Genomic DNA, 26,988 nt, shown 5'->3' on the forward strand with positions numbered 1-26,988 from the left:
GGAAGCTGGGCACAGAGCCCTGAAGCGAATTGCCCTGGCTCAGACTGAAGGTTGTTGGCAGAGCGGAGCAGAGAACTCCAATCTCCTGACTCTTAGCTGGGGGCTTTTACCAAACAAGGCTTCCTCTTACCTAGGGGCCAGTTTCTTTTCTATTCTACTCTTCCCCTCCCCTTGCCCACCTTTCCCGTCAGTGACGGGCAACAGGCCTCATTTTGTATTTAACCCCCCAAGAAGCAATGACTCAGCTCTGGTACGGTTCCCAGCTGTGACCTGCTGAGACCTCGGGAGCATTTTCCTGATGAAAGGGACCCGATCCAGGAGAAAAGAAATGATTTCCTATAGCGTCCAGCCTCTCTGTTCAGCTCTCCCCACCTCAGCGATGGACCTCTGCCACCCTCTCCAAGAGGATCCGGCACTAAATGGATGCCAGAGTCTGAGGTACCCATCACTGTCCCATGAGACGGCCCTGATGTGGAAGTGTAAGGGGACTGTTGGCCCCTTACTCAAACTCAGTGGGGTTTTTGGTTGGCTAGGTCCCAGTTCCAAAAGGAAGGGGAAGGGTGGATGGGAAACCAGGACTATGATACTGACAGTCCTCAGGGGCCATGGGGAGAGGCCAACGCTCCAGGTCAGCCTGATTGACAGGGCGGGCAGGCTAATGACGGAGTCGGGGTCAGAAAGGTCCCCGTCCTCCATGTGAGCTGGAATTGCCTGGCTCAGGCAGCGTGGGGCCAAGCTAAGGAGAGAGCAGGGGCCCGAGCTGAGCTGGGGAGCAGAGGCGGGCCAGCCAGCGGGGCAGAGAGACAGCCCAGGGAGAGCAGACCCTGGGCTGGGAGCAGGGCTGCAGCCACAGAGCCAGCGGGGCCGGAGAAGCATCCCCAGGGGCTGGAGGCAGAGCAGCAGCATCCGTGCTGAGGCAGGGTGGAGCCGGAGCTCGAACAGTGGGGTTGGGGCTGGAGCAGTCTGGAGCTGAGTGCGGAGAGCAACGGGGGCCAGCCAAGGGGGGACCCTGGCAAAGGGCCCAGCGCAGAGAGACACCCCCAGCCGAGGGTCCTTGCAGGCCAATCTGGGAGGGGGATCTGAAGCCGGCGGGAAGGAGGGTCCCACTCCCCAAAGGCTGGAGGGGTGTGGTCACCACCAGAGCAAGTGTCCGACCAGCAGCATCCCTGCAGCACAGCCAGGGCCGGAGAAGGGGCCTGGGACCTACAAGGAACCAACTGTGAACGGCCTGACGTTCCAGAGACATGGTTTGTGACGTTCCCTGCCACAGAGCGGGGTGATGTGTTTTCCTTTCATCTTTCCCATTTTTCCTTATTCTTTTTTACATTAATTGCTGATTAAATAAACTGTATTTGCTTTAAATCGTATGTAATGATCAGTGGGTCTGGGAAGCGCTCAGTGCAGAGAGAGCACCCCGGAGTGGGGACACCCTAGCCCCTGTCCTAGGTGGCCACAGCAAGGTTGGGGGTCGAGCCCCCCAGGAATCCTGGGCCCAGACTTGTCGGGGTTACGAGGACTCTGCCAGACAGGAGAGTGGAAGGGGAGTCCTCCAGGGCAGGGAGGCCTCTGGGGAAAGGAAGTGGGAGCGAGGACTCAGATCCTTCCTCTAGCCCATTTCACCGGAGTAGTGCAGAAGCCAGGAAAGTTCCCCACAATAGCGGGTCCGTTCCCCCGCTTCCATAAGGCTTGTAGAGTGACTGGTATGAGTATTCCTCACATGCTCCTTGCTAACCATGTGATTTGTATCCTCACCTGTAAGATCCAGTTCAACTTGGTCTTGCTTCTCCTGCAGCTTCTCCTCCTCTGACGCCACCTGGTTCTTGGCTGCTTTCTTCTTCTTCTTCTTCTTCTCCTTCTTCAGGGAAAAGCACGTCCACCTTCTTGGAGAGGAAACTGTTCTCTCCTCATCGCTATCTGCCATCGAGTTGTCAGACTGGCTACAGACACAGAGTCTTTTCATGCCTGATAGGATCTTCCACGAGCATTTGCTTCTCGTGGGCTTCTCTGGCAAGGCCTGTTCTTGCTGGCTGATGGCAGAGCATGCCTCCATGGCTGCCGGTTGGACGACCACCGTGTGCACATGGCTCTCTCTGTGCTCCCGAGAGGTGAGTCTTTGGAAAAAGGAACGAAGCCTGGAATAGAAAGACGGAGGAAATGGGTTTTTCTGTCCTACTCTAAAGGAAGGGAATTAGTCTGCCCAGGATTCCCAGATCCAAGAGAGTGGTCTTTTGAAGCCATCTGCTCCTCTAATAGTCAGGACTGGTTCATACAACAAAAGAATATAAACAACAAAAGACTGGCCACACTGGCTCAAACGAAAGGTTCATCTAGCCCTGTATCCTGTCTTTCGACAGTGGCCAGTGCCAGGTGCCCCAGAGGGAATGAACAGAGAATCATCAAGTGATCCATTCCTGTTGCTCACTCCTGACTTCTGGCAAACAGAGGCTAGGGACACCATCCCTTCCCATCTTGGCTAACAGTGATTAATGGACCTATCCTTCATGAATTTATCTAGTTCATTTTTGAATCCTTTGTTTCTTTGAAATTTGCTGCTTATTAACAAAGGCTTCAATGGGGGCACTTCGATTTGAACCAAGGACCACTTAATGTGCAGTCAAACACTCTATCACTGAGCTCTACCCCCATGACTAGACCCAGCCCCAGGTGAAGACACTTGGGACCATGGTGAAAGAGGAATTCTTCTGGGAAAGTTCCAGGGCCCGTGTTATGCAGGAGGTCAGACTAGATGATCAGGGCTGGCCTTAGAGCCTTTGAAACTGAATTTATGAACCTCAAGTTGCCTTTAACGGCTAATATGAAAGTTGCCGCTCCTCTCCAAGAGGAGATGCGCTGAGGTTTCCTTGGGGAGAGGCACCAGGATCCCCGTTCCACCTTTGTCACAGCCTTTCTTGGACACAGCACATCATAGCTTCTCCCCTTTTGCTCTATAACAAGAAACCTCCACGCACCAGATCTGTAATTCCGTCCTAGCACAGTCACTGGCTCCAGTTGCTAGCCTGACTCTCACCCCATGGAGCTCACGCCTTCTCTGCCAATGGACAGACATGGAAACAGCCAAGGTCAATTTCTGTTTTCTTTGCTCATTGCCTGGGCCTAGTTGCAAAAATGCTTCATTATTAACCCCACTCCTTTGCGCACAGAATGTTGGGCCTCTCGGAACAGACAGGGCCAAGCTGAAAACCAAGACACCTCTGTTCCCAGAGAAGCCAGGAAAAGGAACAAAGATTCTCATCTAGAAGGCTTGAGGGTCTGGAAGGATGGATTAGGAGCTGCAAATATGTTGACTTACTCTCAACTATTCCAAAATCTGGACTGTATTAGCAGGGGGAAAATAACCAGTAAACTTTAACTGAAGAATTTACCATACTATTTATAACGTCCAATCAGAACAATAGGCCACCCAAACAATGACAAAGAAATCACAGCGAGACCCATGACAAATTTAGGCTGCAGTTTATTTAAACCCCTTTTCTGGAAAGGAATTGCAGGGTGGATTTAACACGTCTATTTTATGTAGCCCAATGGGGGAATAGTAGAATTTGTAGAGAGTTTTGAAGTCTCTCTCCATGAGATTATTTCTGAGAGAACTACCAAGATGGCAGCCAGGGGATGGGAGTGGAGCTGGGTCACTTTCAATAGCTTCAGATTTCTTTCGTCTGCATATCTGAGCTCATTTATGTGTCTTTCAATCATGTAAATTCTGAGACCGATCTTGTCTCAATACACATACATTAGACAATCATGACATGAGACAGACGGTTTCTATTCACTACTTGAAGGCAAGGAGTACATTAGGGGCAACTCCGAGGGAAATACTATTGATGGAGCTATCAGTCTAAATTCTACACCAGTTTTTTATCTTCCCTTTAGGTTATAGCCATGGAAATTCACCCATACTAGTCGGCTGAAAGATAAAAGCTTCGAAAACTGCCTCCAAAGACCGTGAGAGGCTGAAGCAGACGGAGAAGGGAGAGATGCCCACATTCAAATCAAAACGGAACGCTGAGACCTGACTGTTGCAACGCTGGCCCCCACCCGTCCCTGCAACGGGGGGGGGGCCAAGCTGAACCTGAGAAGAGCCAGAATTGACTAATGAACATCGCCAAAGAGCCCCAGTAACACGCCAGCAGCCCCCCATCCACCACCCCCTCCAGCCCCCAGCACCTCCCGCCCAGCGGCAGCCCCCCCCGTCAGCGCCTCCCCCTCCCTCCCCACTCCTCCCGCCCGCCGCAATCGGCTGTTCTGCAGTGCGCAGGAGGCTCTGGTGGGGAAGGGACAGGAGCGAGGGCATGGCAGGCTTGGGGGAAGGGGCAGGGGCCTTGGGGGAAGGGGTGGAGAGGTGGCAGGACCTGGGGCAGAGCAGGGGTTTGAGCAGTGAGCACCCCACAGCAAATTGGAAAGTTGGCATCTGTAGCTCCAGCCTCGGAGTCCGGGCCTGTGCAAGGAGCCGCGTCTTAACCTCTGACGAGCCGCATGCGGCCCCGGAGCCCCAGGTCGGCCACCCCTGCCCGTGGGGAAGGAGGCACCAACCTGTCATGTGCGATCGAAGGAGCAGGAAAAGAATGTGGGAATTACCTTCTGTAAAAACTCATCTTTTGTCGAAAACCTGTGGAAAAAGCTGATGCAAGAAGTTGTTGACAGAGGGATAGTCCGCGTCTCTCAGCAGCTCCTTGGGTCACCAACCGTTGTCAACGAAGCCAGTTGGCAGACTGAAGGCAGGGCAAGAATGCTGAGGCCGAACAGTCTTTGCTGTTGGCATCTGTGACCTCACAATCAACTTAAGCATCAACACACACAGACCCCCCCACCCAGAGAGACACGCACACACAGAAGCTGGTAACATTTACAACATGGAGAGATGCAACCAAAATCTCGAGGACTTTTGATTTGGGGGAGGGCATCATCGGCGCTGACTGCATGGGTGCCCCGGGGCTGTAGCAGCCATGGGGAAAAATTAGTGGGTGCTTAGCACCCACCGGCAGCCAAGCTCTGCCCTCCCCACAGAGCATCTCCCGCTGACCAACTCCTCCACCACTCTTCCAGGGCCTTCTGCCCACCACAAAACAGCTGTTTGGCTGCATTCAGGATGCTCCCATTTGGTGGGGGAGGAGCAAAACCATAACTCACCCAGAGATGTGATTTTATTAAATGGTTCGGAGGCTCAGAAACACATAGAAAATGTTCTAAGGCCCTGAGCTAGTGAAAGTGCCAATCACCCAGAGAGCAGTGGGAGCAGGTCCAAGATGTAGCAAAGAGAGTTTCCTGCAGGGAGAAGGGAAGCAGGGAGATTGCAGCTCTTTGGGACAGAGACTGTCTGTTTGTTCTGTATGTATGCAGCACCTGGCACAATGGGGCCTGATACCTGAGTAGGGCCTGGACACAGTGCTAATAAAGCAAGGGCATTTGTTGAATTACTGAAGTGCCCTGAGTCCCCTGAGTGGAAAAGTTGCAGGTGAAGCAGGGGCAAACCCTAGACAGATGGGATCTGCCCAGCCTGGGGCAGCATGTGTGGGAAGGGGAAGAGGAAAGGCCATTGGGAGTGTTTCCACAGAAGGCAAGAAATCAGGGCACCAGCCCTAGCATGGCTGAGTGAGGCTGTTTCCTGGGATAGATCTCCACAGACAGCATTCGTGGGCAGGCTGGGAGGGATGGCCTGGATTCACTTTGGAGTGGATCCAGTGTAAATGAGACTAGACTTGTCCCAGAAGGGCCCAGATACAACAGTGACAGACACTGTAGGTGGAGCCTGTGAATAAATAAATGAGGTGCATTATAAAACAGTCGTAAAATAATCCCCCTGCTCTGGGACCCCAAGTCTGACCTTGTACCTGTCAATGGGGCATCATCACTGAATGGGGGAGCTGTTAATGAGGCCCCACAGGGATTGGCTGTAGCCCCCTCACGTCTCAACTTTTTAATTAACGATCTGGAAGTAAGTATAAAATCACTGTGGCTAACACAGCTTGGAGGAGTGGTAAATAATGCTAATGATGGGGCCGTTGTATGGAGCAGCCTGGATAGTTTGGTAAACTGGGATTAGTAAAACAAATGCAGCCAAAAGCAAGGACCTATAGCTGGGAATGGAGACGGGTGGCCGCACCTAGAGCCTCGGGAACGGTCGCCTGGAAAGCAGTGACTAGGAGAAGGATTTACGTGTCACAGAGGACAAAGAGCTGAACACCGACTCCCATTGCTAATGTGATCCTCGGACATAGAAACAGGGGAGCAGCCTTGGCTTCTTTGTGTATGTAATTAAATCACCTCTTAATTTCTTTAAGTAGCTCGTTGCTTGTTTGGGGGCTTTTCAGGGGGCTCGGCTTCTGCTTTGGTTTTGGTTTTGTTTAAATTTCCCGCCGGTGAGGGTGATTGGCTCCTGGTTGTGCAATCGACTCAAAAAAAAGATTTCAAGGGCTGCTGGCTACTTCCTCTGCTCAGGAAAGTGCGGGGGCGCCATGGCTGCCGGGGACCTGGCCGAGAGCTTCCAGGACAAAGTGACTTGCTCCATCTGCCTGGAGTATTTCACAGACCCGGTGACCATTGAGTGTGGGCAGAACTTCTGCCAGGCCTGCCTCAGCCAGTGCTGGGGGGAGCCGGAGCCAAACTTCTCCTGCCTCCAGTGCAGAGAAACCGCCCTGCAGAGAGACCTGCATCCCCACGGGCAGCTGGGGAACCTGGCGGAGCTAGTGAAACGCCTGAGGCTGCAGGCAGGGCCAGAGCCCGAGGGGCAGAGAGTGGGTGACAGGCACCAGGAGGCTCTGAAACTCTCCTGCGAGGAGGATCAAACCCCCCTTTGCTTGGTGTGTGACTGATCCTGGGCGCACCGCACTCGCACGGTGGTTCCCATGGAGGAGGCTGCCCAGGAGCACAGGGTAGGGAACAGTTATCTGCATGGTTGGAGTTACAGGGGCAGCTTCTCTGCAGCTACAGAGCCCGCCCGTGTGTCTGACCAGCCCTGGGTTAGAGCCAGGGAGCTGTCTAATAACAGGATTGTTGTGCAGTGGGAATTTTTCATAATAGTTTGGATGAATATTGTGTGTGCCTCAGTGTCCCCTACGTGGTGCATGTTTAACACCCACAGACCCCCATTGTCCTCAGCTGGGATCAAAGAGGGGGACCTGTGGAGCTTAATGGACGAGCCTCTACTGCGTGAGCTAAAAGACCTGTTCTCCTCTCCAAGACTGTAGGAGGTTCACACATCTTTAGTTGGTCTAGGTGCTGCTGAAGGGGGACAGAGCGTCACACCAAGCAGGCATGGGTTACACATGGTTAAGGCTATGAGTTTTTCACAGAGGTTGCAGAAGTCATGGAATCCGTGACTTCCAGAGACCTCTGTGACTTCAGCTCGTAGCTCCAAGCAAGCCCCCGCAACTGCCCAGCCACTGTGAGCGGTGTGGGGACCCCGCAGCTGAACTCCCCGTGGGCTTCTGTGAATTTTTCTTTATTGCCCGTGACCTGCCGTGACTTTTACTAAAAATATCCCTGACAAAATCTTAGCCTTACCCATGGTTAAGTAGGTGAGGGGAGGGGGGAGAGGTGTTACTTGTAGAGACCCAGAGATACAGACATGAGGGACAGCTGGCTGTCTGGGGCCCCATGCCCATGGAGTGTCCCAGAAGACAATGGCCATTCCAATTGCCTGGACATTTGGCACCACACAATAAATGACCATGGACGGCCCACCCTCCATGGGAAGCCAGCCAAGTGTGCCCAGCTGGAGGACAAAGGACTGGGCTGGGGTTCTAGGTGTGGGCTGCTGGAAGCAGGAGAGGAGCTTGTGGGCTCGGACGACAGAGGGGACAGAGGGCTCTGGGACTGACCCAGATGGACCTTTCCGTTCTCTGTCTTCACTAAGCACTGTCTGCGCTGTGTTCCAGACATGTCAAAAAACAGGGAGAGTCAATTATTTTTTATAAAGGTCCAAATTTCTTGGTCAAGGCATAGTCAAGGTCCAGACTTCAGAGAAAATAATAAAAAATAATAACAATCTTGATCATAATAAATTAATAAAAAGATTTCAGGATCTGCTGGAAAGCAGCTGGTGGTTCAGACTTGGCCCACGGTCTGCCTGTTGACTGCCCCTGTAATAACCCCCCCTGCTTTTACAGTGCAGGTTGAGAGTCACTCCAGGGTAAGAAAGTGGGGGTACATGGCTCCCTGGGGCCTACAAGTCGCCCTTGGGTGTCCAACTCAGGTGGACTTGCTGACGTGAAGCAGGGGTGTTGAAGGCTCTGAGATTCAGAGTCAGGAGGCGGTGAAGCCAAGTGACTTTCCTCATTGGAAAAAGTGTGACCTTAAGGGGGTTGCCACACTAAAGAGCTCCTCCCAGGGACTGTTCAAGAGCACCAGACCTATGGCAGGGAAAGAGACTGGAGATGATGGTGCTGGGCCGGAGCAGGCCAGGCCCAGCAATACGGGGGAGCTACCTTGAGCTAAGGTCACTTTTTCAGAGGGTTGGAGAAGGGGGACCTGCTCCCACAGCCTCACTCTGCTCAGTGATGATGTTATCGCTGGGCCCAAACCAGTGACCCCAAACCAGCCCCCAGAGCCATTGTCTGTTTGCAGGAGCAAATCCCGACCCGCCTGCAGCATCTGTGGGAGGAGACAGAAGAGCTCCTGGGCCTGAAATCCGACTGGGACAAGGAGAGGGAGAGGCTCCTGGTAGGTGCCCTGCCCTGCCCGGCCGCTTTGCACAGGGGTGTCAGCAACAGCAGCAGGGGGGCTCTGCGCTGCTTGGGGTCTGGGTCATTCAGAAGGTTAAAGGGTTTCCAGGGTCGCTACAGGGAGACAGGTCAGGGCCATTTTAGCCAGGGCAGGGCAGACTCTGCTCTCAGGTACCTGCTGTACATCAGGAGTGAGCCCACCGAAGTCAGTGGGGTCAGGTCAGACTCCTCTGGGACCCTGGTGTTAGTTCCCACTGGGGTCAATGGGTTTACACCAGGGTAGCTGGGAGCAGCCTCTGGCTCTGGCTCTCTAGCGCTGGGAGGGGGGCGGAGGGAGAGGCCAGTAAAACACTGAACAGGCGCAGATGTGGCAGGGGTTGGGGCGGAGCAGGGGGAGACTTTTGCTGATCCCAGGGTTCGAGTGTCAGACGTCCCAGTGATGCCATTGGGCAGTTTGGGAAGCACCATTTGCCACGGCCTGGTCTGCACTTCACTCTGGTGCTGGGACAGTGGTGGGGACGGGCTGGGGGCTGGTGATTTTGGGTCACGTTTTTATACTAGCAAAAGCTCTAGTGTAGCCACGGTTACTCTGGCAAAGAGATTGAATGAAACGCTCTGGGGAGCCCGGACAAGGCTTTGTACCATTTCCCAAGACACCCGCTCTCCCCGTGTCCCTGCCCTGCCCCTGCGTCTCTCTGTGCACCCCAGAGGCAGACGGAAGTGGAGCGGCCGCTGGTGGTGTCCAAGTGCGAGGGGCTGCAGCAGTTTCTGGCCGAACAGGAGCGCCTCCTCCTGGCCCGGCTGGGAGAGCTGGGCGAGGAGATTGGGAGGAGGAGGGAGGACAATGCCACCCACCTGGGTGAGGAGATTTCCCGGCTCAGCGCCCTGATCACGGAGCTGGAGGGGAAGCGTCAGCAGCCGGTGCTGGAATTGCTGCAGGTGAGACAGTGTCAGATGCACCCAGAGCCCAGTGCAGGGAGGGGACGGCCCCTGAGTCACTCGGGCTGACAGGGTAACTCAGTGCAGGGAGCACGGCCCGGGGCGTCTGCAGGGCCAGGGGCCCAGGGCTGCAGAGAGACAGGAGTTTGGGCTGTCGGGGAGGTGGGGGAGGCTGGTGAAAGGCTGTTCCAGCCCTGGGCTCAGCACAGAGGACCCAGCCGTCCCGTCCCTGCGGAACATCTGGTGTGAACGGGGCTCTGCTCCCTCTAGCACAGCCCTTCAGAGTCTCCACCCCACTGAGGGAGCAGCCTGTGGGGCCGGGCTGGGGGAGCAGAGTGACCCGTCTGGGGCAGGGGGCCGGCTGGGCCATGGCCACTGACTCTCTGCTCTGTCTCTCCTTCCCCTCTGGGGTGTCAGAAGTGCTGTGAGCAGATACACCCGGGCTCTGTCTGCCCCCAGGCCTCGTTGTGCTGGGAAGAGACTCAGAGCCCAGGCAGCAGACACAGCATCTCGACCGTGGGACGGTCTCACCCTCTGGATCCAGCCCCCCTCCATCCCCATAGCCCTGGGGCTGCTGCCGCTGTGTCTGTGTGACCCACCCTGGGAAGGGGAGTGCCCCACAGCTCTGGGCTGGAGAACCCTCCCTGGGACCAGGATGGCTTGGGGGATCATTAATGGGGCTGGGGGCCTGTCACCCCGAGGGCCCAGCTGGGACCTGGCCCCAGCTCTGTCATGGCCCAAAGCCTGTTCCGTGTGAGGGGGACCCAGTGGCCTGTGGGGAAAGAGCTAAGTGTCCCAGCCCAGGCCCTCGTGGGGCAGTGTCTCGGTCCCAGAACCCCCACCCCACGGGGAGTGACCAGGCCCCTTGGAGGCTGAGAGGAGAAGCTGAGGAGAAGCTGGGCCTGGAGAATGAGCCCCTCGCTCATCCCTGGGAGAAGCCCCTCCAGGCCCTTGTGGGGAACGTGGGGCTGGGCCAGGTGTAAGGGGAGCTGGCCCTGCCTGGGCTGAGTTTTCTCTCTGGATGGAGAGAGGCCCCCAGTCTCCAGGCCGGCCCCAGCAGATCGTGCAGGCAGTAAATTCCCTGGGCAGCAGAGGTCAAGGCCCCATTAGCCCTGCCTGTGGCCCAGCTCCCACCCACTCCCCATCTGGCTCTGGGGGGCAGGAACTTAGAGCAAAGGAATGGCTCGTGTCTCTGCAAGGATGAGAAGGCCATGTCTCCGCATCCGGTGCCCGAGTCCCCTGAGCTGGAAAAGAGAATCCGGGATTTCCCTCAAGAGAAGAATCTCCAGGAGGCTGTGACGGGATTCCTGGGTAAGGGGCGCTGCTGGGGGTTTCTCTCATTGTATTCGAGCAGGGCAGGGGGAGGGATTTGGCCCAGCAGGTTGGGTTATTATCAGTTCCTGTGTGCCCCTATTACTCGTGGATCAGAGCTTCATTCAGAGCACTGTGACTGCCCAGCCCAGAGGGGCCCAGATCCTGGGAGAGCCCTTGGGGTCCCAGCTTCCCTGGCTGCTCAGAGCAGAGCCCAAAGGGGAAGATTTCAGGAGAGCAGATAATTCATAATCATGAATCTGTGCGCCCAGTGCTGTCTCCTGCTCTCTCCCTGGCTATCTGAGCGCAGGGGCTGGTGCTCTTGGTTAACAGGAGACGTTATCACGGATTCTCAGCCTCCCTGACTGACACCAGCTGAGCCTCAGGGCCCTAGTGTTTAAGCACCTTGGGCCACACTTTCAATGGTATTTAGGTGTCTGGTGGGAACCTCCAAAGCACCTAACTCCTACGGACTTGCCTAACCTGCTTCAGCCCTTTTGAAAATCCCATTCTCCAGGCTGTTTCCCTGCCATAGGTCTGGTGCTCTTGAACAGTCTCTGGGAGGAGCTCTTTAGTGTGGCAACCCCTTAAGGTCACACTTTTTCCAATGAGGAAAGTCACCTGGCTTCACTGCCTCCTGACTCTGAGTCTCAGAGCCTTCAGCACCCCTGCTTCACGTCAGCAAGTCCACCTGAGTTGGACACCCAAAGGCGACTTGTAGGCCCCCAGGGAGCCATGTACCCCCACTTCCTTCCCCCGGAGTGACTCTCAACCAGCATTGTAAAAGCAGGGGGGTTATTACAGGGGCAGCCAACAGGCAGACCGTGGGCCAAAGCTGGGCCACCCGCTGCTTTCCAGCAGATCCTGAAATCTTTTGATTGTTTTATTACGAGCAGGATTGTTACTAGTTTTTATTGTTTTCTCCGAAGTCTGGACCTTGACGATGCCTCGACCAAGGCATCTGGACCGGAATAAGAAGTAACGGGCTCCCCGCCCCCCAGCGGCCGCCCCGGGTCCGGGGGGGTTCAGCCGGCGTGCACGGGAGCGGGGGGAGGAGCCCGGCCGGGCCTGGCAGCGCCGCCCCTCCGCCAGGTAGTCACGCGCCGGCCGCGAGAGGGGGCCGGGGTCGAGGCCGCCCTGATCCGGCGGCGGGAGCGGGGCCAGCCACGGGGGGGGGCCGCAGCATAAAACCAGCGGCTTTGAATTGTCGACCCCCGCCACACACCCAGGGACCCACAGAGAGACCCCCCCACACCCCCGACACACAGACCCAGAGACCGAGACCCCCACACACACACCCCCCACACAGACCCAGAGACCCCCCCCAAACACAGAGACCCAGAGACAGAGACCCCCCACACACACCCCCCACACAGACCCAGAGACAGAGACACCCCCACACACACCCCCACACAGACCCAGAGACCCCCCCACACACAGAGACCCAGAGACAGAGACCCCCCCCCACACACAGAGACCCAGAGACAGAGACCCCACCCCCACCCCCCCCACACAGACCCAGAGACCCCCCCACACAGAGAGCCAGAGACAGAGACCCCCCCACACACAGAGACCCTGAGACAGAGACCCCCCCACACACACACCCCACACAGACCCAGAGACAGAGACACCCCCCCACACACACAGAGACCCAGAGACAGAGACCCCCCCACACCCCCCCACAGACCCAGAGACCCCCCCACACACAGAGACCCTGAGACAGAGACCCCCCCCACACACAGAGACCCTCACACACGTTCTGTGAACCGGGAGTTCTCGGCTATTTCTTAAACCGCGGGGAATTAGCAGCAAGATTTGAGGAGTCCCTGAACTAGTTAATATCCAAGAATAACAATTACTGCAACCCAATCAAGTAATTTTCATAGTGTGTGTACATATAGACACACACACACACATATATTGGGGCTGTCAAGCGATTAAAAAAAATCACGATTAACTGTGTGGTTGTACAACAATAGAATACCATTTACTTTAAATATTTGGCATGCTTACATTTTCAAATATATTAATTTTAATTACAACACAATACGAAGTGTACAGTCCTCAATTTATATTTATTTTTGATTACAAATATTTGCTCTGTAAAAAACAAAAAAATTGTAAAGATTCTTAAACCTTGGGCCCAGCGCTTTGCTGTTTTTAGAAATCTCACATTGGTATCTTCTTTGCGTTTTGTCAAATCTGCTGTGAAAGTGTTCTTAAAACAAATATGTGCTGGGTCATCTTCCAAGACTGCAGTAACATGCAGAATGCAGGTAAAATAGAGCAGGAGACCTACAATTCTCCCCCCAAGGAGTACAGTCACAAATTTAATTGATGTATTATTTTTTTAACGAGCATCATCAGCATGGAAATATGTCCTCTGGAATGATGGCCGAAGCATGAAGGGGCATACGAATGTTTAGCATATCTGGCATATCTTGCAACGCCGGCTACAAAAGTGCCATGGGAACGCCTGTTCTCACTTTCAGGTGACATTGTAAATAAGAAGCAGGCAACAGTATCTCCTGTCAGTTGTAAACAAACTTTTGTCTTAGCGATTGGCAGAATAAGAAGTAGGACTGAGTGGACTTGTAGGCGCTAAAGTTTTAAACTGTTTTGTTTTTGAGTGCAGTGATGCAATCAGAAAAAACCCAACTGCATTTGTTACACTTTCACAATAAAGAGTTTGCACTTCAGTACTTGTATGAGGTGAATTGAAAAATACTATTTTTTTTGTTTTATCATTTTTACAGAGCATATATTTGTAATAAAAAAATAATAATATAAAGTCAGCACTCTGCACTTTGTGTTCTGTGTTGTAATTGAAATCAGTATTGAAAATGTGTCAAAAAATATATAATAAATTGCAATTGTTATTCTATTGTTATAAGTGTGATTAATCGCGACTGATTTTTTTGAGTTAATCGTGTGAGATAACTGGTTGACAGCCTTAACGTACGTATATAAAATAATACCAAATCCTCAGAACACCAATATAATGGGGAAACTAATTCTTACCTTAAAATGACAAGTGATTTTATGTACTCATGTGGCACTTGTTGGCATTGCCCTAGCAACAAAGCTATTGAAACAGAAAAGCAGGCAGGGTGCGGCAGTGAGGCTGATGCCTAGCAGGGCTACCAGGGGGGAAAAAAAATCTTTTCATTTTGCCTGTGCTCCTAAGAGGTTGAAAGTTACCTAAACCCCAAAGCATAAAAGTGGGAGTGGGGGCAGGTGCTTTGAAACTTCCATTCCCAGGATCGCCATGGCACATGGGTCATGAGAGACAGAGTCTACAGGGGCCAGGGCAGGGCTTGCAACTAAACTCCCATGTTTCCCTCAGGATTTTCAAACTACACTGGACCCTCACTAGAATGTGGGATTTGGGATCCATGCCAAATCCCGCATTCTAGCGGGTACTGCGTTACAGTGGGGACCACGTTACAATGAAAGTTAATGACGGTTACTAAATTGGGGATCCGCAACCACGTTCTGTCAGAATTTGTGTTATATAGACACGTGTTCTAGCGAGGGTCCGGTGTATAACTTTCAGGTTCTCGTCTCTGTCAACTCAGGCTATGTCTACCCTATAGCATTTACAGCGGCACAGCTGCAGTGGGCTAGCCCCTTGTTCTGTGTTTGGGAGTGGCAGGGGATTCCTTCATGGTCTTTTTCCTCTTTCAGGTGCTTTCAAGGGTCATCATGGTGCACCTTGGTAAGTGCAGACAGGGCTTGTTAAGGGTTGCGTGCACACCATGTTGTACTGACAGACCCCAGTTTCTGCATCCCTCTAAATCAATCACAGTTAGAGGAGAATGTGCAGCCTTCACCGCTGAACTCTCTTAAGGGTTGGTAGAGCAAATCTGTCATCTTTTTTGTAAATAAATTGCTTTAAGACCTCAATCTCCTGGCAAGGTACAGACTTTGATTCCATCATGAAGAATAATCTATTGTTGCTGCGTAAGGGCAGGTTACAGCAGTTTTCTTGAGCACATGTCACAAAACCGGTTGAAAAACTTCTAGGTAACTCAGTGTGTTTTCCAATCTCAGCTATTTGCTTATTTCTCTTAAAAGACAATAGGTTTTCCTTGGTGATCCTCTGCATACTTGGAGTACCAAAGACTCTTCCTTCATTTCTTTGCATGAATCCTTGAGAATATGTATATATGCAATCCCCCTTCTTTTGGCCACAGGAAATGGGATGTTTCAGAGTAGCAGCCTTGTTAGTCTGTATCCGGAAAAAGAACGGGAGGACTTGCGGCACCTTAGAGACTAACAAATTCAATTAAGCATAAGCTTTCATGGGCTACAGCTCACTTCATCAGATGAATAGAATGGAACATATAGTAAGAAGATCTATACACATACAGAGAATCATGAAAAGGTGGGAGTTGCCATACAAACTGCAAGAGGCTAATTAAGATGAGCTATAATTTGTTAGTCTCTAAGGTGTCACAAGTACTCCTGTTCTTTTTGAGGAAATGGGAACGGGTCTCATTTATGGAGACGCTGAGCTGGCCAAGACAGCAGTAAAAGGCACTTCAAGCCACTAGAAGGTTAGTGAGACAGACAATTACTCTCACTTCTTAAAAGTCTCATTAACTATTGGAACAGTTGATCCAGGGTTGTCGTGAATTCTCCATCACTGACAATTTAACTTGAGATTGGATGTTTTTCTGAAATATATATGCTAAGAATTATTTTGGGGAACTTCTATAGCATGTGTTATATAGGAAGTCAGATGAGATAATCACAGCGCTCCCTTTTAGCCTTTGAATCTGTGCGTCTAGAACAGTCATATTGCAACTCCAGCTATAAACATAAATCATCTTTCTTTCAGGTCTTTCTGGATTTTTCCCATTGCATCCTATGACAATCACAAATGCAGAAAGATTAAGGAAGAGAAGAGCCTTGAAAGCCATAACAGCTTCTGAGGAAGAAACTCCAGGTGACTGATAACATCTAACTGAACTGAATTACTCAAAAGGTTACTGTACAGACAAGGATCAGAACAGTGTGCCAACTAAAAAGGACAATATATTTACTACAGGCAAATAAATGATAGTGGATGTGAATTATTTCATAAGAACATTAAAGTATTTTGAAGCTTTAGGAGTCCTCAGACAAGGATTCTTATTGTCCTCATTTGTTAATTACTTCTTATTTTTCACAAATTATTAATCTTTCATGTTTGTCAAACTGCAATTACTTAGGCCCAGATCCACCAAGGTAAAATTTAGGCTCCTAAATTCCACTGAAATCCAATGGAAGTCAAGAACGAAAATACCTTTGTGGATCTGGGCCTTCCCGATTACAGCATTCATACCAACTGAATACAAACTCCCGTTTTCTAAATAGCTCTATTGTGGAGGTAGAGAGAGCGTTACTGACTGTCGTAAGTGTCTAATGTATAGGAAGTTGTGCTGGATCAAGGAACAGGTGAGGATGCACCTGGAGGCTTCCTTCTAAACGTCACCTTATCGTTACCTAAGACAAGCCACAGTTGGTTTTGAATTTTACAGTGAACTATTTCAAGATTTTTGTTAGAGGAGGGACACTCAGACCTGGCCACTGTTGCTTCTTTATTTTCACCCAATGAAGCCGCAAATAGTGTAAGCGGCAGAAAATCCTTTTTTCGGTGCAGGGGTGCAGCACAGAATGTGACACGAATTACTTAACCACACTACTGTTCTTCCAGAAGGTATCCCACAGAACATGACCACTCTACACATAGCAAATACTTGGATGGTTTTATACCTTTCTCCCTGAACAGTATTTGATCAAACATTATACATGCGTCCAGCTAAAACAATAATTTAAAAAACCAGGAATTACTACATGATGTTCATAGATTATCAGCCACCCATAGCAGCCATTCATATTCCAGCGTGTTAAGCACAATAAGAATTGAGCTATGTTCAGAGGCAGACATGACATGACAAACATCCCTGTTACTGGGAGGAACTCGCACATCATTCAGTCTCTCGTCTTCCATCCACATTCTAACTCGCTTAAATGTCTTAGGTAAGGCTTGTACCATCCCCGAAGATCACCAACCTCAGACTCTGGTAGACCAAACAAAGCCACTGAGTTTGAGTCATAGAACCATCACCCCAAAAGCCTTAATGCCAATCAGTGCAAATCTCAGAATTGATGATGGGGAGCACATGAGACCTTTCTCAGCCCACACAATGCAGCGCATCACCCCTTTTAAAGCACTCGACGTAACAAAGCTGAGACACGCTCACTGGACGATCACAGTATCCTGCTTATTTAAGAAGAGCACAATACAATAGACCACTCTAGTGCTGACAGAAAAGTCGCCTTCCTCAGCTGTTGCTCCAAGATGGCAATCTGCTGCTGTTCCTGCATGTGAGGAAGTTGATGGGGCTCAAAAGGAGGGCAGCTCACAGCAAGAGAAATGGCTGAGAAGAGCTAGGCAAGTCAGAGGCACTTGAGATTCATTGCAGGCCTGTGTGTTGCTCCCTTGGCAGCACACCCATAAGGGTGCGGGGAGAACCATGGAAACTCAGCCAGCTCTCACTTGCCAGGCAGCTGGGACTTGGTTACATTTTTAATGGAGAAGTAAAATCTGAGCAAATGTATACATGGAACCAAAGAAAAATAAGATCTTTTGGGTGATACCTGAAGTCCTGCCTGAAAAGGTTCAGGCAGACATGGCTGGTTTGGATTTTGCCTATTAGTACATTTAAACCAGGGGTTCTCCGAACACATTTTTTGGTGGTCTCGGACTGTGACCCACCAATTCTTGCTGGTGGCCGCACTGACACTTTTCCCTAAAATACGTAACTGTAGGAAAAACAAATAAATATGCACATACGCGTGTCCAAATCCTTGTAATTTATTTATGTAGGGTTTTTTCAGACTCACAAATAATATGAAAAATTATATTTGTATGTTGAATATTGCTTTTCGCAGCACACTCAGTAGCTAGCTGGGAGTTTGTGAAAAGTGATATTAACAAACATACAAGTATCACTTTTCACAGCCTCCCAGGTAGCTAGTCAGTGTGCTGTGAAAAGTGATACTTGCATGTTTCTTTGTTTCGCTTTTCTCAGCAAGCCCCAGGTTTGGAGAGGGAGGCAGCAGGGGTCTGGGGCAACGGGGGGGATAGAGGTGGAACCAGGGAAGGCAGTGGGGACTGGGGGCGATAAATGGGGGTTCAGGGAGGCGTCGGGGAGAATGGTGAGCCCTGCTGCCATATGGCTGGGTAAAATCATATTGTTGGTGTAATGCAGGAAGTCAGATTAAAAAACTCACATTAGTCCTGTCCATGGAATCACAGAACTGGAAGGACCGTCCTAGTCCCGTCCCCTGCACTCAAGGCAGGACTAAGTACAGTAGAACCTCAAAAATACGAACACCAGAGTTACAGACGGACCCGTCAGCCAGACACCATGTGGCCCCAGAAGTACGCAGTCAGGCAGCAGCGGAGACGAAAAACAAAAAAAACAACAAATACTGAGCTGTGCCGGCATGGCATCGTCCAGTTAGGCACATCGGGGCTGCCTGTCCCCACCCCCACCCACTACTTGCCACGCGGAAGGCCAGCCACGTACAGGTGAAGACGCTGAGGTTCACAGGCACAGCTGTGAGCTCCCGAGAAGGAGTGCTGGGGTCTGCACTAGCCACAGGGGCTGTTTCCCGCCTCTGGCTGGGAGGGGGACAAGCCTGCAACCTTAGTCTCAGTCCAGGAAAGAAGCTCCCTGATCTGCTGCTGGAACCTGGCCGAGAGCGTCAGCTGCTGGAGCCCGAACTCCTGCCCGCCTGCCGCGCTCTGGAGGAGCGGCTGCGTTTGAAAGGGCCCCGGCCTGCACTGCGCACCCACTGGTGCCAAAGCGCCCCCGGGTGCCTCACGCATCACCCTTGCAGTCAGGGGGCGAGAATCAGAAACTTGCCGGGCAGCCGCTGCAGACTGTGAGCCCCCGTTCCCAGCACTCCGCCCTGAGGAGCAGCCATAATGGCTTGGGCAAAGTTACCAACAACCTCCATTCCCGAGGTCTCCGTAATTCTCCTGTATTATCTAGACCAGGGGCTGTCAACAGGCGAACCACGGGCGAAATCCGGGTTGCCAGACGCTTTTGAACGGACCCCACAAACTTTTTATTTACATATTATCGTTATAATTATTTTTTAAATGATTTTCTCTGCAGTCTGGCCCCTGACTGTACATTGATGAAGAATTTGGACTTGACAAAAAATAATTGACTACCCCTCATCTAGACCATCCCTGAGCGGTGATTGTCGATCCTGCTAAGAACCTACAATGACAGAGATTCCACAACCTCCCTAGGTAATTTGTTCCAGTGCTTAACTATGCTGGCAGGAAGTTTTTCCTAACGTCCAACCTAAACCTCCCTCACTGCAATTTCAGCCCATTGCTTCTTGTCCTGTCCTCAGAGATTCACAAGAACAATTTTTCTCCCTCCTCCTTCTAACAACCTTTTATGTACTTGAAAACTGTTCTCATGTCCCCCCTCAGTCTTCTCTTCTCCAGACTAAACAAACCCAGTTCTTTCAACCTTTTCTCGTAGATCATGTTTTCTAGACCAGCGGTTCTCAACAGGGGGTTCGTGGCCCACTGGGGGTCCTTGAACCCTTTCAGGGGGGCCGCAGGGCCCCGTGGCTAAAATCCAAAGCCCGAACCCCAGCACCTCCCGCAGGGCTGAAGCCGGGAGCAGCAGGGCTGAATTCTGGAGCCCCGGTGCTCCCCAAGGGACAGAAGCCCTGAGCCCATGGGCAGAGTTGGGGGAACACAGGGGTGTTACCCCCCCCCCCAAACTACAGTGCAAGAGCAGGGCAGTCCTGGGGTAGCTCCACACACCCCCTCCACCACCTCCTCTCTCCACCCCCTGGCTAGGTCGGAGGTGGGAAGCCAGAGTCCGGCAGCGTGGGACAGCTGCTGCTCTGACTGGTGCCATGGAGCAGGCGGGCGCAGCGTTGCCTCGTCTCCTGCTGCTGCAGGGGGTTGAAGCTGCTCCCCTTTGCTCATGCAGCTGGTAAGAGCTGCCTGGGCGGGGGGACCCGGCTGCTTTGTGGCTGGCAGAGCCCTCAGGGTACAGGGAGCGCAGGGGAGCCCTGAGAGCACACAGCCCCTAGCTACCTCGTCCCTGCACCCTGAGCTACCCTCTGCCCACACACAGCCCTAGCTACCTCCCTCCCTGCTCCCTGAGCTACCCCCCTGCACACAGCCCCTAGCTATCCCTCTCCCTGCACCTCAAACTTTTTGAGCTGAGCACCCCCCCACCTTTGAGTTATAATTTTTGGTTGTAGGCCCCCCAAGTCCAGACAGGCGGGTGGCCTGCTGACGTGAGTCAGGGGGTGGATGTAGCATACCCCCCCCCCAGACCCCGCCATCGGAGCTGGCTTGAGCCTCACTGGCCCCTGCCCACCCAAAACAGAAGTCAAACTATACCTATGCAAACTTGTTTTCCCCCCTTTCCCCAGCCCAGAGCCTCCCCCTCCCACACTGGGCCCTGGAGATTTTAATGGCATGTTGTGGGTGGCCTCAGAAAGAAAAAGGTTGAGAACCCCTGTTCTAGACCTTTAATCATTTTTGTTACTCTCCTCTGGACCTTCTCCAATTTGTCCACATCCTTCCCGAAATGTGGCGCCCCGACTTAGACACAATACTTTAGCTGAGGCCACATCAGCATGGAGTAGAGCAGAAGAATTACGTCTTGTATCTTGCTTACAACACTCCTGCTAATCCTGCCCAGGATCAGGTTTGCTTTTTTTGCAAGTGTTACACTGTTGACTCATATTTAGCTTGTGGTCCACTATGACCCCCAGATCCCCTTCCGCAGTACTCCTTCCTAGGCTGTCACGTCCTGCTCTGTATGTGTGCAACTGATTGTTCTGTCGTAAGGGGAGTACTTTGCATTTGTCCTTATTGAATTTCAGCCTGTGAACTTCAGACCATTTCTCCAGTTTCCCCAGATCATTTTGAATTTTAATCCTATCCTCCAGAGCACTTGCAACAACTCCCATCTTGGTATCATCCACAAACTTTATCAGTAAAAAGAAAAGGAGGACTTGTGGCACCTTAGAGACTAACCAATTTATTTGAACATAAGCTTTCGTGAGCTACAGCTCACTTCATCGGATGCATATTGTGGAAAGTACACAAGATCTTTTTATACACACAAAGGTCCTCAAAGAATCAATCTTGAAGTACTTGCATGAAAGGAAAGTGATCAGGAACAGCCAGCATGGATTCACCAAGGGAAGGTCATGCCTGACTAATCTAATCGCCTTTTATCATGAGATTACTGGTTCTGTGGATGAAGGGAAAGCAGTGGATGTATTGTTTCTTGACTTTAGCAAAGCTTTTGACACGGTCTCCCACAGTATTCTTGTCAGCAAGTTAAGGAAGTATGGGCTGGATGAATGCACTATAGGGTGGGTAGAAAGCTGGCTAGATTGTCGGGCTCAACGGGTAGTGATCAATGGCTCCATATCTAGTTGGCAGCCGGTGTCAAGTGGAGTGCCCCAGGGGTCGGTCCTGGGGCCGGTTTTGTTCAATATCTTCATAAATGATCTGGAGGATGGTGTGGATTGCACTCTCAGCAAATTTGCGGACGATACTAAACTGGGAGGAGTGGTAGATACGCTGGAGGGGAGGGATAGGATACAGAAGGACCTAGACAAATTGGAGGATTGGGCCAAAAGAAATCTGATGAGGTTCAATAAGGATAAGTGCAGGGTCCTGCACTTAGGACGGAAGAATCCAATGCACCGCTACAGACTAGGGACCGAATGGCTAGGCAGCAGTTCTGCGGAAAAGGACCTAGGGGTGACAGTGGACGAGAAGCTGGATATGAGTCAGCAGTGTGCCCTTGTTGCCAAGAAGGCCAATGGCATTTTGGGATGTATACGTAGGGGCACAGCGAGCAGATCGAGGGACGTGATCGTTCCCCTCTATTCGACATTGGTGAGGCCTCATCTGGAGTACTGTGTCCAGTTTTGGGCCCCACACTACAAGAAGGATGTGGATAAATTGGAGAGAGTCCAGCGAAGGGCAACAAAAATGATTGGGGTCTAGAACACATGACTTATGAGGAGAGGCTGAGGGAGCTGGGATTGTTTAGCCTGCAGAAGAGAAGAATGAGGGGGGATTTGATAGCTGCTTTCAACTACCTGAAAGGGGGTTCCAAAGAGGATGGCTCTAGACTGTTCTCAATGGTAGCAGATGACAGAACGAGGAGTAAAGGCCTCAAGTTGCAGTGGGGGAGGTTTAGATTGGATATTAGGAAAAACTTTTTCACTAAGAGGGTGGTGAAACACTGGAATGCGTTGCCTAGGGAGGTGGTGGAATCTCCTTCCTTGGAAGTTTTTAAGGTCAGGCTTGACAAAGCCCTGGCTGGGATGATTTAAGTGGGAATTGGTCCTGCTTCGAGCAGGGGGTTGGACTAGATGACCTTCAGGGGTCCCTTCCAACCCTGATATTCTATGATTCTATGATTCTATGAAAAAATGGGTGTTTACCATGACAAAAGGTTTTCTCTCCCCCCACCCCACTCTCCTGCTGGTAATAGCTTATCTAAAGTGATCACTCTCCTTACAATGTGTATGATAATCAAGGTGGGCCATTTCCAGCACAAATCCAGGGTTTAACAACAAAGTCTGAGGAAGGGGAGGAGGTGTAGGAAAAAAGAAGGGGAAATAGGTTACCTTGCAGAATGACTTAGCCACTCCCAGTCTCTATTCAAGCCTAAGTTAATTGTATCCAATTTGCAAATGAATTCCAGTTCAACAGTCTCTCGCTGGAGTCTGGTTTTGAAGTTTTTTTGTTGTAATATCGCAACTTTCATGTCTGTAATCGCGTGACCAGAGAGACTGAAGTATTCTCCAACTGGTTTATGAATGTTATAATTCTTGACATCTGATTTGTGTCCATATATTCTTTTACGTAGAGACTGTCCAGTTTGGACAATGTACATGGCAGAGGGGCATTGCTGGCACATGATGGCATATATCACATTGGTAGATGTGCAGGTGAACCAGCCTCTGATAGTGTGGCTGATGTGATTAGGCCCTGTGATGGTGTCCCCTGAATAGATATGTGGGAACAGTTGGCAACGGGCTTTGTTGCAAGGATAGGTTCCTGGGTTAGTGGTTCTGTTGTGTGGTGTATGGTTGTTGGTGAGTATTTGCTTCAGGTTGGGGGACTGTCTGTAGGCAAGGACTGGCCTGTCTCCCAAGATTTGTGAGAGTGTTGGGTCATCCTTCAGGATAGGTTGTAGATCCTTAATAATGCATTGGAGGGGTTTTAGTTGGGGGCTGAAGGTGACGGCTAGTGGCGTTCTGTTATTTTCTTTGTTGGGCCTGTCCTGTAGTAGGAGACTTTTGGGTACTCTTCTGGCTCTGTCAATCTGTTTCTTCACCTCCGCAGGTGGGTATTGTAGTTGTAAGAAAGCTTGATAGAGATCTTGTAGGTGTTTGTCTCTGTCTGAGGGGTTGGAGCAAATGCGGTTGTATCGCAGAGCTTGGCTGTAGACGATGGATCGTGTGGTGTGGTCAGGGTGAAAGCTGGAGGCATGTAGGTAGGAATAGCGGTCAGTAGCTTTCCGGTATAGGGTGGTGTTTATGTGACCATCGCTTATTAGCACTGTAGTGTCCAGGAAGTGGATCTTAATCACGTCTCTGCTAAGGCTGCGTCTACACTCCCCCTTGTGTCGGTAGAACGTATGTGGCTCGGGGTGTGAATAAGCCACCCCCCGAGTGACACAAGTTACACGGACCTAAGCGCAGGTGTGGACAGTGCTATGGTGCTGGGAGAGCTTCTCCTGCCAACATGGCTACGTCTGCTCGTTGAGGGTGGAGAGCTCCCTCCCGTCGGCTTCCAGCCGCTCCAGTAGAGACTGCCGCTGGGGGCCACGTCACTCACAGCTGTGAGGGCCGAGCGGTTAAGGCGTTGGACTCGAAATCCATTCGGGTTTCCCTGCGCAGGTTCAAATCCTGCTCACAGCGAGGCCTGTGTTTTACCCACACTTGCTCACCAGGGCAATACATCTCCACCGGCCCTGAGACGCTCTCCATACACTCCCCACCCCAGGTAAACCCTGTTCTGCTCCTTTCATGGGGATGCCTGGGATGGTGCCTCACGCTGTGTCCCTGCGGTCTCAGCTCCCGAGGCCTCTGCCCCTCACCCAGCGCCCCCCGGCTCAGCCCCACCCCTGGGTGCTGCTCCTCTCCAGAGCGTGGAAGGAGCTGAGCACGGGCAGCCCGTATAAGAGGCCAGGGGAGGCTGAGCCTCCCCCAAAAGGCCGTCCATGTGGGGGGGAAACGCTGGGGATGTGGGGCGGGTCTCCCCTCCAGAGGCCCGTGGGCCCGTGGTCATCTTTCGAGCGCTGGAAGCGAAGCTCCAGAGAAGTGGGGGCCCCGCCTGCACCCCACTCCCCTCTGCCTCTTAGCCCGATGCCCTGCTCTTGCTCTGCCTCTTCCCATTCCCCCTCCGCCTCTTCCCCCAAAACCTGCTCCCCACCCCCCCTCGGCCTTTTCCCCCACTGCCCCGTCTTCTCGTGCCTCTTCCTGTCCTGCTCCACCTCCTTCCCCAAGGACCCCCCTGCCCCCCGCTCACCAGAGACAGAGAAAAGGGACGGGTGCCTGGCCCCATGGCCCCCCGGTAGCCCCCCTTCGGGGAAAGGGGCAGAGAGGAGCAAGCAGAGGGTGAGTGGAGTCTTGGGGGAAGAGGCGGAGAGGAGCGAGGGGCAGGTAGGGGGACCTCGGGGGCCAGAGGAGTGAACAGTGGGTGGGCGGGGCCTCGGGGGAAGAGGATGACCGGGGGCGGGGCCTCTGTGGCAGGGCCATGCTCTAGGCCCCGGTGGCCCCCCAACTTCTCGGGGTCATCTGAAACCCAGGATGAAGGTGACACAGGCCTGGTTCCTCTTTGGGCTAAGATTCCATAACAGCTCTCCCTTCCTGGCAGTGTGAAGGGGCTGGACAGGGGCATAAAGCCCTCCAGACACGGCCGGAGACAGGGAAAGGGCCGTCAATGCGGAAGAGAATCAGGCCCAGAGTTAGACAAGGGGTGCAGAGAATATTCTGGATTCTGGTCATTGCACTTCGCCCTTGCTCGAAATGCTTCCTGTATTTTCTCCATTTCACTCCCTGACTCTCGGTCTCTGCCCCTTTCCCCGTTTCGTCCTCAGAATTAGCACATTCAGCCAGTTAATCGCAGCAATCCCGCCATAAGACGGCAGCCTGAAATCTCAGCTCTCCCCCACCCCTCGCACGAGACCTGCTGCCAGCTGAACTGGAGAAAGAATGGGGTACGTCTCTGACAGAGGGTGTGAAACAGACACCCGGAAAAGGTGAGTTTTCACAGGTGTAAGCAGTGTCAGGATGAGCTCCACCCTGACATCTGGTGGTGAGGTGTGGCAAGTTGTGGAAAAGAACTTCAGGGGCCGATGTCATTTGCATAGGCACACCCACCACGCCTAGAATGAGACCATAGCTGCCCAAATGGTCACTTTGGCTGCTGTGGGATCCCCAGTGTCTCTGTTATTGGGACAGGAAGAATAAATTGTTATTACCCTGATTATGGGAACTGTGCTTGGAACTGTACGTGGCCTTTTGTTATGATGGAGGGATTCACCATCAACTAAGTAGCACTCGCTAGGCAAGGGTCATGGGTTCCAAAACTGTGTGAATGGAGAGAGGTTGGGGACAAGTAATAATACTTGGTGGCATTGGTCCTTTGGTGAGGGCTTTACGTACTAATTGCACTTTTTTCTCTCTCCACTGGGGAATATCAGAGCTAATTTTGATTTCATTAGAAGTCTAGTTATAGGTTGCTGAGCTCACTTTGGGCTGACAGTGCACCAGCACTGGGGCTCCCCTACTACAAGCTGAATTCACCTAAGAGCTGAAATCACTGAGTGTTGTGTTAAGTAGTGGGGGAGCCTGAAGATATATTGTGGAGCAGTTTGTGGGACGGCTGGTGAAGCAGTTTGACGCGGAGCAGCGTGTGGATGTCAGGAGCTGCTTGTGGGCCGTGGAGCAGAGCAAAGGAGTTTGTGGGGCGGCTGGCGGAGCGGAGCGCCGCTATGGGGTGGTCAGCTTCAGATCATGTAAGGTGCCTCTTACCCCTGTCCCATTTCCACCCAGGTTGGGAGGTAAAGCTCCGCAGATAAACTTTCGAACTCTGGGGCTTCCCTGACCAGGGACAGAGACTTTTGGGGCATTGGACTTTTGGGACTTTGGGTGATTTGGGGTTGCTGGACTCAAGAACCAAAGGGAAAAGGGCATGCCCCAATTTGCCTGGGGTGGGGGTTTTTTTTGCTCATGGGTTGTGTTATGAATCCTGTTGGTGGTGTTTCCCCAACATAATGCCACATTGTTTCTCTCTGTTATTAAAAGGCTTTTGCGACACTCAGACTATGTGCTTGCGAGAGGGGAAGTATTGCCTCTTGGAGGCGCCCAGCGGGGGTGGTATATATTTGTCCCAGGTCACTGGGTGGGGGCTCGAGCCGGTTTGCATTGTGTTATTGGAATGGATCCCCTAGATATTGAACCCGGCCCTTGTTGCTGCCAACTCTGACGGGCAGAAGGGTTACACAGGGATTTCCTCAAAGTAGGAGAAACCGGAGGTCCCAGTTAGTGCCCAGAAAACCCTTCAGGGATCAAACAAAGCAGAGGCCCAGCTCAGCCCGATCTGGGCTCCACGTGGGAGTGAGCAGGGGGCTGCTGTGACACACACAGACTGCTGGGCACGCACGGACTGTGGCTAAGGAGGGGGCTGCCAGACCTCCCTCGGGTGACCAGACAGCAAGTGTGAAAAATCGGGACAGGGGTGGGAGGTAATCGGAACCTATATAAGAAAAAGACCCAAAAATCGGGACTGTCCCTCTAAAATCGGGACATCTGGCCACCCTAGACCTCCCCCACAGACTGCCACTGAGAGAGGAGGGGGCAGTTGCACAGACCTGCAGTGACCACACGGATTGTGAGGTTTGCTCCCCTCCTGTCTCCAGTGGGGCTGAGGTTTCTCCCTGAGCCTGCTGAGCCCTGTGGCCCTCCCCAGCCACGC

At 52.1% G+C, this 26,988-nt stretch overlaps 1 non-coding gene across 1 annotated transcript; it reads left to right on the forward strand.

The window, feature by feature from the left end:
- The first annotated feature begins 23,845 nt into the window (after positions 1 to 23,845).
- Positions 23,846 to 23,927, forward strand: TRNAS-CGA (transfer RNA serine (anticodon CGA)). The gene has a single exon. It is a non-coding gene; the product is annotated as a tRNA-Ser (tRNA).
- Positions 23,928 to 26,988: the final 3,061 nt, after the last annotated feature.

The sequence above is a fragment of the Eretmochelys imbricata genome, chromosome 11 (assembly GCF_965152235.1).
Source record: "Eretmochelys imbricata isolate rEreImb1 chromosome 11, rEreImb1.hap1, whole genome shotgun sequence".
Taxonomy (NCBI): Eukaryota; Metazoa; Chordata; order Testudines; family Cheloniidae; genus Eretmochelys; species Eretmochelys imbricata.